The sequence below is a fragment of the Dendronephthya gigantea genome, unplaced genomic scaffold (assembly GCF_004324835.1).
Source record: "Dendronephthya gigantea isolate DGI-Jeju-01 unplaced genomic scaffold, DenGig_1.0 000113F, whole genome shotgun sequence".
NCBI lineage: Eukaryota > Metazoa > Cnidaria > Anthozoa > Malacalcyonacea > Nephtheidae > Dendronephthya > Dendronephthya gigantea.
This window is the reverse complement of record NW_021163123.1, coordinates 538,237-550,991: the sequence shown is the minus strand read 5'-3', so window position 1 is coordinate 550,991 and position 12,755 is coordinate 538,237. Positions and strand designations below refer to the sequence as shown.

The 12,755-nt window shown below is 34.7% G+C and overlaps 1 long non-coding RNA gene across 1 annotated transcript; it reads right to left on the bottom strand.

Moving 5' to 3' along the window:
* Positions 1–2,895: 2,895 nt before the first annotated feature.
* Positions 2,896–12,457, bottom strand: LOC114535259. Its single transcript, XR_003688229.1, has 4 exons — positions 12,086–12,457; positions 11,204–11,293; positions 4,102–10,379; positions 2,896–2,982 (listed from the first exon to the last, which is right to left on the bottom strand). It is a non-coding gene; the product is annotated as an uncharacterized LOC114535259 (long non-coding RNA).
* Positions 12,458–12,755: the final 298 nt, after the last annotated feature.

Genomic DNA, 12,755 nt, shown 5'->3' with positions numbered 1-12,755 from the left:
TTAGAATAATTCAAAAACATGAAAGTTCGATCGTCAGATCATGACAATGTTGAACATTCGTTATGCCATCATAAAGACCTTGCCAACGCTGAATACAATATCACTCATGAGTAAATTAATTATATTACTGTTTCCCGTATTTGTAAAGAAAACAATTTCCCCTCGTGAAACAATGATGAGATTTGTCTTCTCTGTGTTGACAGTAAAAAATCGTAAAGGTTTTTTTCTCACCCTGTTCAAATTGAAACCAGAATTTAAAAGAACTACATTTTCCACAGCATAACCTATAAACCAAATAATTATTCACTTATTAAACTTCCCCACCTTTTAGCAATGTTGATTCATTCCGAGTAAATAATAATATAATTATTATTCCATTAAACACATCATGCTTTTCCCTCTGGTATTAACACATCGTCAACTACCCACGTTTTTTTCCCTTGCTCCATTCTTCTATTAACCTTCAAAACGACGCTCATCAGTATGCAAACACATGTAGACAAAGCATACAAAAAGGGGACTTTCTAAAGTCAAAAGTATAGATGTTGTTGAACAGAGTCGAGAACAGAAAACAGTTAACAAACATGGACTCAAAGTTTGGTATGTGCTCTTATTTTTTTCTTCTTTTTTCTACAAATTAACCTAGTCGTATTTCTATGATTGTTAACCTAAGTCCCAATGAATGAACGTTTCTTGTTTGTTTTTTCTTTGCAGAAACATGCAACGACTGTAAAACGTTTACGATAAAAATGAAATGTGGGTGCAAAGCCCACATTTCAGATTTCCCAATTTTAATGGGCACGCACATAACATTTAAATGTCCACACTGTGGGTATGTAAAATCTATGTCTATATCTGCATGTATAAATCTTATCATTTTTGTTATTCACATCAATGATTCTTCATGATCTCACAATTACTATCTCTGCAGAACGAAAGCAGATGATGATGAATTCAAAAAATGGTGCAACGATGCACAATTTTGGATGGGGGTGTTGGAGTAAGTAGAAAAAATTAAACCACCTTTTCTTTGTTTATTAATCATACGCTCAATATTCTTTTCCTTCTTGTTTCCCCTTTATACTTATAATACCTTTCTCTTCCCTCCCCTGTAGTGTGATCAGTGCTTCGGCATTTTTGGTGGAGAAAAGTTAAAGTTAAAGTGAATAAATAATTTTTTATTAAAATATCGTGTGTCGTCTCTATGATTTCTAAGGGAAAAAACACTATATTAAACAACACAAAATCTTACAAAATTCCATTTTATTTCGAATCAAGTGTCAAACAACTACACATACAAAAATATTAAAGTTCTAGTCGTGTTTTCTTCTTTAACAACGTCCTACTTTGACACAAAATAATGTTCGCCAATCTTTCCATTTTATTTCAAATCAACTATCAAACAATTACCCATGCAAAAATATTACTGAAGTTCTAAAAACATTACTGAAGTTCTAGTCGTGTTTTCTTCTTTAACAATTGCATATTTTTGACACAAAATAATGTTCGCCAGTCTTTACATGTATATTTTAAAAGTTCAAGTCCGTTCACTTTTGGCTTAATATCTTGTAAACTTTTCATGAAGTTTTCTGCGATCGTCGCTTCACAAACCCTCTCCAATGCCTCGTCAAAGTACATACATATTTTTTCATCTGATTCCATCATCATACAATCATGCTGGTGTTGACTACAATGTTCAATTTCACAACCGCGGCATTTTTCAACAACAAGGTTTGCAATGATCGAAACAATTTCATTAACATAACACATTAAAAATTTTTCTTGAATGAGATTTTGGCGATAGCTGTAGAACATCTTTTCGTTACCAATGTCACTTGGTATGAGTAGTTTTGGGAAAGTTTTTCTTGAAGACATTTTTAAAACACACCTTGTCTGTTCGACAATCAAAGCAACACTGATAAACTCTATAGGTTCGAATGAGTGTTCACATATTTTCAATTTCAAAATTAACATACCCTGATTTACAGGTTGTCCAGGTTTTAAAAATTGCTTAACTTACAGCATGAAGGGTACGTCTCGAGTGAGTCCCTCTTCTCGGGTACCCATTCGAAGTAATTGCACGATTCGTCTTTTCCCATTGAACAGGTGTAAAACAGACAACCATGATTAGGCCCGTCTTTTTTAACTTTTCGTACAAAACATTGCACACCATGATAACAATTAGGTTTCAAAACGTCACCCCATTGCCAGAATGAACAACGACTTCCCTTCACCGAACAGATAAAAAATGGTCGACCAAAATTGGGTTTTAAAATATCTTTCACGACTTTCATTTTACACAACCTCTTATGCACATGACATTGCGGCTGAGGACAATTTGAAATTTTCCACAGATTTATAGCATTTTGAAAATAGCTGCAGTCACTCTGAGGGCAAAAGAAATTACAACTTGGCCTTTGGCCACAGTAAAAAAAAGTTCCATTTGACGTTTGTGAACAAGACGCAGGCTTTCCGTGTAAACATTCCATCGTTTTAAAGTTCTGATAAGTGTAATGTAAAATGAACGCTCTTTTATATCTTCAAATTGAAAACCGGTTGGACAAATACATTTCAGGTTTATAGGAACAGGTTGAAAAAACCGCTACAATTTTCTCTCACGCAAAAAGAACTGATCGGTCGTTGCTTCACAAGGGGAAATTGTATTATGTACAAATGATAGTACAGGACGCGCACTAATATAATTAATGTACTCATGTGTGATTTAAGCAAGGGGGAAATAACAAACACCTACACAGGGGAAATGTTGCATTAATCCTCACTCGGTAATAAAAAAACCTCATTAAGATGTCATTATCTAATCCCTTCCACTGTAAGCTATCGTTTTGAATATCAGTCTTGTTCAAATGTTTAAAGAGTACACACAGAACGTATGTCGTCCACAGCGTTAAAACAAGCTTCTCAAAATTGTTAAAACATGGCCGTCTCTAAATATATTCTTCAAAAATATAACTTCACCTAAACCTCACAATTAGATATTCCCCACAGTGTCGTAAATTGGATTATGGATTTTCTTACCGATAGATTCCAGAGAATTAAGCTGGGAAATTCCTGCTTTTCGTCGTGGGACTCTGTTCCATCAGGCGTCCCTCAGGGCACAAAATTAGGTCCCTGGTTGTTTATTATTTTAATAAACGACTTACATATATCTCAAAGGGATCTATGGAAGTATGTTGACGACTCAACAACATCTGAGATAGTCGGGAAAAACGGCATTAGTAAAGCTCAGAGCCTAGTAAACGAAATGTCTTGCTGGTCTGAAAAAAACAGGATGCAACTAAACTCAGAGAAATGCAAAGAACTGCGCATTACGTTTTCCGCAAATCCCATTGATCTGGATCCCTTGGTTCTTAATGGTAAAGAATTAGAAGTCGTGGAAAGTATAAAGCTGTTGGGTCTCACTATAAACAGTAAATTGGAATGGAATGAGCACATCGCGGTTGTGGTTAAGAAAGTGAATAAAAGATTATACTTTCTCTCACAATTAAAACGTGCCAAAGTGAAATCGAAAGATTTAGCATTGTTTTACTCTTCATGTATCAGATCTGTTGTTGATTATGCAATACCAGTATTCTATCACTCATTACCACAATATTTAAAGAATGAACTGATACGGTTGGAGAAAAGGGCAATTGCGATAATTATGCCCGATACGCATTACCTTGATGCTCTCGGATTGTTAAACATTAAATCCATGGAAAATCATCACGAATATTTATGTGACACTTTGTTCCAATCTGTAATGTCCGATGAAAATCACAAGATTCGTCATTTATTGCCTGGAAGATATGATCCAGGCTATCTTTTAAGGAATGTAAATAATTTTAACTTGCCTCTAATTAAAACTGAAAGGACCAAAAACTCTTTTATCTTTGCTATGTGCAACAGATTCAATAATAAAATTAAATAGGTTTAGGTCTACCTGACTTTTAGATTTTAACTGAATTTTATTCTGCTTTTTAAACTTTTTGATGTAAGTAATATCAGTAGTATCATAATTAATTTTAATACAAAGGTTGTAATCATTACGTAATTCAGCTTTTGCTGCAAAGTAATTTGAATAAACCTCTATTCTATTCTAACCGAAAGGTACAATCCAGGTAAAATTGCACGGATTTTGACTTCGAGTTGTTATCAAAGGTAAAATATTTCTACCATGATAACATAAACCCGTTCTCAACCAGATATTTCGATTTGCGACGTATTCAATTAATATTCATACATTCTCAACCCGTCATTTCCCATTAGTGACCTATTTCAATTAACATGCGCACGCATATCCCTCACACGACCGGACTGGAAACTAATTGACACAGTTCAGAGCTCCCGCTACTTCCAGGAACATACCCACAGGTTAACTACTAACCGCTACATGCCCGAGATGAACAGATTCAAGCGCTACCGGATGAGAAAAAGAGAGAAGGAAGAAGAGAGAAACGCGGAGCTGGAGAGGCTTCGCGAGTTCTACCAGTATGTATTTGAGAGACATGCTGAAATACCGGTAGAATTCAACAATCAGCATCTACCTGAAATGGATGAAGATCTGGAACGCTTTTGGGCAAATATTAAGATGATCACCTATGAATAATTGGCATGATCATTTTTAAATAATTTTGCCTCATTAAAAAATGATATGTCTCATTATTATGCGCATAAAAGGGATGTATTAAGCGCATGATATTACCACTAACTCGTGTAAACCAATGTACAAATCAAGTATGAATGACAGAAGCACTTTTTCAAAACAATATAACAATTAACTCAAATCAAACTCTAAAGTCAAAAGTATAGATGTTGTTGAACAGATCGAACAAACATGGAATCAAAGTTTGGTATGTGCTCATATTTTTTTCTTCTTTTTTCTAAAAATTAACCCAGTCTTATTTCTATGTTTGTTAACCAAAGTCCCTATGAATGAACGTTTCTTGTTTGTTTTTTCTTTGCAGAAACATGCAACGACTGTAAAACGTTCACAGTAAAAATGAAATGTGGGTGCAAAGCCCACATTTCAGATTTGCCTATTTTACTGGGCACGCGGATGATGTCCACACTGTGGGTATTTAAAATCTATGTCTATATCTGTATAAATCTTATCATTATTGTTATTCACATCAATGATTCTTCATGATCTCACAATTACTATCTCTGCAGAACGCCTGCAGATGATGAATTCATAAAATGGTGCAACGATGCACAATTTTGGATGGGGGTGTTGGAGTAAGTAGAAAAAATTAAACCACCTTTTATTTGTTTATTAATCATACGCTCAATATTCTTTTCCTTCTCGTTTCCCCTTTATACTTATAATACCTTTCTCTTTTCTCCCCTGTAGTGTGATCAGTGCTTCGGCACTCTTGGTGGAGAAAAATTAAACTGAATAAATGTGGCCGTCTCTAAATATATTCTTCAAAAATATAACTTCACCTAAACCGAAAGGTACAATCCAGCTAAAATTGCACGGATTTTGACTTCGAATTGTTATCAAAGGTAAAATATTTCTACCATGATAACATAAACCCGTTCTCAACCAGATATTTCGATTTGCGACGTATTCAATTAATATTCATACTTTCTCAACCCGTCATTTCCTATTAGTGACGTATTTCAATTAACATGCACACGCATATCCCTCACACGACCGGACTGGAAACTAATTGACATGGTTCAGAGCTTCCGCTACTTCCGGGAACATACCCACAGGTTAACTACTAACCGCTACATGCCCGAGATGAACAGATTCAAGCGCTACCGGATGAGAAAAAGAGAGAAGGAAGAAGAGAGAAACGCGGAGCTGGAGAGGCTCCGCGAGTTCTACCAGTATGTCTTTGAGAGACATGCTGAAATACTGGTAGAATTCAACAATCAGCATCTACCTGAAATGAATGAAGATCTGGAGCACTTTTGGACAAATATTAAGATGATCACCTATGAATAATTAGCATGATCATTTTTAAATAATTTGCCTCATTAAAAAATTATGTCTCATTATTATGCGCATAAAAGGGATGTATTAAGCCCATGATATTACCACTAACTCGTGTAAACCAATGTACAAATCAAGTATGAATGTCAGAAGCACTTTTTTTAAAACAATATAACATTTAACTCAAATAAAAGAAAACAAAACAATCTAGTCTTATTACCATCGTTCATAACTTTAAATCCCTATGGGGATTTTTTGCACAAACGTGTGATCAGTGACAAATGTTCTCCGTTACATTAAAATGTTGGTGCGAAGCCGGCATTTCAGATTTGCCAATTTTAGTGGGAATCAACTTTCTTTACCTCATTTTTGTTTGGTGTATAGTTTAAATTGATGTTTATAATCGTTATATTATATATTTCGATGATTCTTCATGTAAGATAAACTTAGTATTACTCTTATATCTGCAGAAAACACGTTGATTATGAAACATTAATGTGTGCTAATGACGCCCAATTTTTGCTCGCCATTATAGAGTAAGTGGGAAGAAATACAAACAAACCTAATAAAAATTCAAATAGAAATACAAACAAACTTAATATGGAACTAATGTTTGCTATGTGGTTGTTAATTTTTCAAAAATTATCACTCTCGTTCGTAACCTTTTCATATAATTCTACATCCTTAGAAATTAGTATTACCGTTCTTTTTTTGCAGATACGTGCATGTGACCAGTGCGAAACTTTCTTGGTGAAATTGAAATGTGAGTGCAAAATCCAAGAATTTTTAAAAATCCCAATTTTGGAGGCAAACAAAATGCGCACGCTTATATACCATTATGCTTTACAAGTGTAGATTCTTTCGCTCCTAATTAAGCTAACTGTTCTCTAGAGATTAAATTCAGACTCATATTCAAACATTCGTTCAATCGCATATATGCAGAATAGCAGAAAACTGAAGAAATTTATAAGCAGGTAAACTGGAAAATAGATGTATAAAAAAGGGCAAGGTAAGAAAAAAAAAACCTGGAGCCTCATATTCGAAATGAACCACCCACTAAATGTGGAGAAGCCACACGAACCTTATAATTGCTCAGAGTTAAGCACAAGGTTTTGGAATAGAGGTCTAGAACTTCCCAATTTAGCATTAAGATAGGGGAACGTTCTACAGTGTGACTTGAGGCCAGACGCCGAGAGACAGAGGAAGCACTTTCTGGGATTGCCTGAATTACAAGTTAAACAATGTGTGTTAGGAGTGTGCTGTGACAATTCCAACATTCAGTTGCTCAAATATCTTTTCGTATTATCAATTGCCATTCCCTATAAGACGTCGTTTATTGGGATCTTCATCATCATTGTTTACATATTAACCAGTGTCTGTAAGGATGAATACTGTTTTGGACGAACTTAACTGAACACATCTTTTTACTGCGTTATCATTTCAGACATCTTGGGTACATCATTATCATCACATTCGAATTTCAAAATATACCAACATATTTTAGCTTTACCACAAATTACCTCCAAAATCTGTCTTTATATATGTTCGTATACACAAGAATACACATTGTCGATCGGCGATGGATAACCTGAAAAGCTGGTAACTGTTGATGGTGTTTTTAACATTAAGGGAGGAAGTCCATGTTGATCGGAATAAGCACTTTAGGTCGATGAAGTTTCTAGGGAGGATAGATCACCCGTTGGTTTAGCAGAGGGTTGTGTCATTGAGTGACAATATATCTTTCAGTTCAGAAATTTCTCTTGTTAAGAGTGAATGTCACTTGAACTCTAAGATTTCTTGACTATTTAATATTGTTTGATTCATCAACATATCTCCGCGACGTGGTGTCTCAGGGCCAGTCTATTAGTTGGGTATAATCTTTTTGAGGTTTAATAAACAGATAAACTGGTTTATCACAGAATTTGACTGACGTTTTCTTCTAATTGGCTTCCAATTCGTTTTGTTAAGTGTTTCAGAAACACCAAGCGTTCTAAATCAGTGTTTTTTAAGATGGTCGCAAAATCTTTCCACTTTACTATGAATTCTTTGCAATCCCGATGGTTTGTAGGGATATTCATTCCCTTTTCTTTATTTACTAACAGTGTAATCAGAAACTGCAATAATGCGATACGATTTCTCCAACCTTTTTCTACGACAGGATGTATAATAGTTTCTTTCATTCTCAACGTTATTATAAGAATGTTTTATAGGCCACGAAGTATTGAGCATTTCCTCCAACACAATTTAGGTTACAAACATTTGTCTTCTTAAGACAGATACTACCACAGTTCTTTGTCAAACACACACTTGTTACAGGACAAGAGAGGAAGGGACCCGAGTCAAGCAGAAGTTTCAGATATTGATACACAAACAAATATCCTGACAAATTGAATATAGGCGTGTACCAAAGGATGGACAAACAATACAATACGAACGTTAGTTACTAAAAGATAAACACGCCAATTATTTGATCTTAACGAAAGCAACGCACACAACATATAGTGGAAAAGAAAGTTATGCTCCGGGAAGGTTTATTTCCTAACAGATATTCAGGGAAAGATGAAACTGGAACTAATCAGATTTTTTATTTTTTTTCATGAAACTGTTTTGTTTTCAAAACACAATTTTGAAGTTAAGAATCTTGCACGAAAGTATCTACAATTGTAACGCAAAATATCGGTTGCATAATTTCATGGTTATCGGATATGTTTTCCCAAAAAGGTTATAAATATCTTTGTTTACATTGAGATGAATATTTCTGATGGATTAATCTAAATGAAAATGAATATCTAAGTCATCAAAGTCTCTAATAATCATTCGTTTATAGCTAATTTTAGCTTTCTATTAATTTGACTTTGACTTTAAGAATACCTCTGAGGCGCATAAATATAATACACATAATTTCTTTCTAAACCGAACAAGAATTACGGCAAGCTTACTTTCACCTATATTTGGAAGGATACGGACTGGAATACGCTCCCTCACGAGATGACTTTAGGATTTTCAAATTGAGACTTAAGAAATTCTTGTTTGTCTGATTTCCTTATATTGCATGTCTTTTTAATTTTCTACCTTAAACGTAGTTTAACATTCTAACTTTCACTATATATTTGTACATGTTTGTACTTTATTTTAATCCAGGACCCCGCTGAAAATCACTTTGTGAGTCGGGCGCCCTGAAAAAATATTGTCTTAATAATAACAATAATATTAATAAACAAGGCAGGTTTCACTATAGATAAACTAGTGGTTGTAATATCACAATTTTGCTGCTTAACAAATATCGCATATCTGATGAAGACAAGTCTCTCATTTCTGATGGTACCATTCGTTAAAAAGTCAGTTATGCTTTAAAAAAAATAAAATGCTCTTTCTTAGATTACTTCGAAGTTAGGAGTAATTCGCCTTTTTAAAAAAGATTTACACTTTATACATAAAACCTGAAATTGATAATCTTTTTTACCTTTATTGTGATATAATGAAGTCATCAATGGGGATATGGCTTAATCCCATGATAATGGGAGCCTGCATAGTTAACATTAATTTCTCCGCAATTCAAAATCATGCTTTAAGACAAGTTATCACATAATCACGTCATGCAGCACGTACGATATTCCTAGTAATACCAAGCAGTGTTTTTGCTCCAAAGGATTAGGCAGGCTGCATTTGAGAGAAAAATATATGAAATTCTGAATACAAGCGATCTGCTGAGCTCACCCTGATGTCTGAGTTTAATACCAATAGTATATGCATATAATGTGAGGAATTTTGCCGGATATCAATCGTTATGTTTTGGGTTAATTAATCGTTATTTCGCAGTAATACATATCGACAAGAGATATAAGTAATATTCAAAATAGTAAAAGTGTACCCTCGAAAAAAGGGGTTTTTGTGGTTGCTACCACACGGACATAAATTCATTTGAGAATGGTTGGAACCAATGGTTCCAATCATATCGCTTCACAACACAACAGTTTAAGAAACCAATTACTTTTAGGTTCAGTTTAAACCAAAAGCTTTGCGCTGCCCTAGGTCTATCGTATGCAGTTTTTAACTATTTGAAATCGTATTCGGCTTGACTTTGGACAAGTGCCTATCATAACACAGTCAATAGCTAGTTGCATGTGAAGGTAGTTAACGTCTAGAACTATACACACTTTTTACACAGTCATGCAATTGATTATCCAAAATCGAAAATTTTGGAGTTAATTATAGATCTCCGATTTGACTATATACGCAAAATATAGTTAAACGTTTTATGCAACTTCCCCCAAAGCCAAAGGTTTAACGATTTTATAACTAGATATTTGCGCCGAATGCTACTGTGAATTAAGCGGTACAATTAAAAAAGAAATAAAAAACAAATTACTTAACCATGACGCTGGATTTATCATCCCAAATATCGCAGCATGTTGTTCTACGTCACGATCTGCCTCACCTAAAATTGCACATTTTTATTGTTAAATTCCAAGTTCTAACATGTCCATCAAATCGCACTTTAAAAAATTGTCCCAAGTTTATTATCCTTGATTGTATTATTATATAGCCAATATACAGAGAGCAGAATGAAAGAGATGAAAACTGCGTGAATTAGGAAAACTTTTAACAACACGAATGTAAAGATTATCAGGTATAGCTTTTGAGGTATATACTGAGTTTATATCGAAGAAACAGAAAAATGGCACAAAACGCGGGAATAACGAGATTATTTATGATATTTATTTTAAATTCTAATTTTTTAATGAAGCATGCATTATCGGCATTGGGTTGAAATTATTTTATCCTAGCTTAATGTATAGCAGTTTCGCTGATTAAATGCATCATTAAGTGATAAATTCTTCAAGAATGGGTGTCAATCCTCGTGCTTTCAGCAATTGAGCACTGAAATATGTTTGGTGCCATTTTTAAAGATCAATCTCACGAATACTATATAGCTACTATCGGTATATACCTGCCCATTTTAACTTAATCTATGTAAAACGCATCAAAGACAAGGCAATTTTTTTCTGAAAAATTCCTATTTCTTGTGAACACTTTGCACAAAATTCTCCTCTTATCTCCTATGCCCGGGAGCAGAAGTACTAGAACCGATCCGCAATGACCGCTATCATCGGCTTTAATTTCTTACGATAATATATAATATATATTTCCATGACACGTGCAGGTCCGCAGACCCATCTCAACAATCAAGCATCGACACAGATTTTTAATGAATAATGTGTATAGTTAAATGTAAACATAAAACTTGAATATAGAACTTACCGAACTCAGTAGCTTGCGTCCTTTCATTGAACTTTTAATCTTTAACTTTTTAGTGTACCGAACGCCAATGCCAATCGTAGCACTACGAAACTGTAACGAACAAACATTTCGGTATGAAAATTTTGTAGCGATTATTAAATTGCTTTATACTCGAGAAAACTGCTCGCTGACCTTCTTATGTTCAAGTCAAGTTTCAAACAATGATATGGATCCAAATATATTAATGTTTGCTACTGCTCACAACTGCGGCACAGTGGCACAGCATAAAAACTTTTAAGTTTGTATCCCCACACATGCTCGAATACGGACCATTGTCCGCCTTTATATTGGCAAGTCATTAGCAGTCAATGACATGTTAATTAGCTATCGCTTTTTGGCCAAGCAAATCGCCTAAGTGGCTTGCTCTGCAATTACTTTGGCCGGACGATAGGATAAAATCAGGGAAACACGTAGTAAGCTTAGAAGCTTACAACAGTACCAGAAAATGTTAATAACATTAAATGCATGCAATATTACACAAAAAAATTACAAAAAAGTGTCAATCATCACGCTTTAAACAGTAAAATGTGCTTAGTGCCAGTTTCGAAGGCCAAAAATTATGATTTCATTTCAGTGTGAATCCATCGGTATTCCTGCATGTTTGGTTTAACTTAATCTTAGTGAAAACGGATCAAAGCAATCTGAGTTTCTCAATATCCTTTCTTCATGTATACAATATTTGCGATTTTTGAGTTGCTGATTTCCTGTGTGATCAATTATAGCACAAAGTTTTCCCTGTCCTGTCACCGATGCGCACATATTTGACACGTGCGGGGCCATACCCAGATTAACTATAAATTTTTTAACACGTTTATATGTATATACATATTAAATAAAACTTACCCAACTTAGTGGCTTTCTTCCTTTTATTAGGCTTTTAACGTCGATGCTAATATCATCACTCTACGACATTAGGCCAATGACAGCCGCAGCACCAATGGTACGATTTCGGTTAATTGTCAGTCGATACGAATTCACGACCGTTTGCCACGACTACATGGCTGAGAATGCTCAAATGTTGACAACTGCAGCACAGTATAAAGATCATACCAGTAGCCCACTCATATCGTAAACTTTTGTATCCCCACGCATACCGGATTACAGGCTTTTGTCCGCCTTCATTTTGGCCAGTCATTAGCAGCCAATGATATGTTAATTGTGTTTTTAATATACGTCAGTAGCGTCCTCACTTTATCCTAGACCTAGAAGATTACTTAAAAGCATATCCGGAATTAACAGAAATTAATGATTAACGACTGATTTCAACCACAAACTCATCATGCCGTTTCTTTCTCGCAGAGTACATTCACGAATTAATTCACATAAATTTGTTGTTAAAAAAATCTGCATAAAATGAATTTTGAAAACCGAAAATTTTCCCGCCAAAAATTGAACTTTTACCCAAGCGCGTTATGTTTCGTAACGTATGGAACAGAATAGGACGAGGCGGCTTGGGCCGCGCTTGTTACCAAACCTTTTTAACGCATCTTCTCTAGCCGCGTAGTGAACCGTA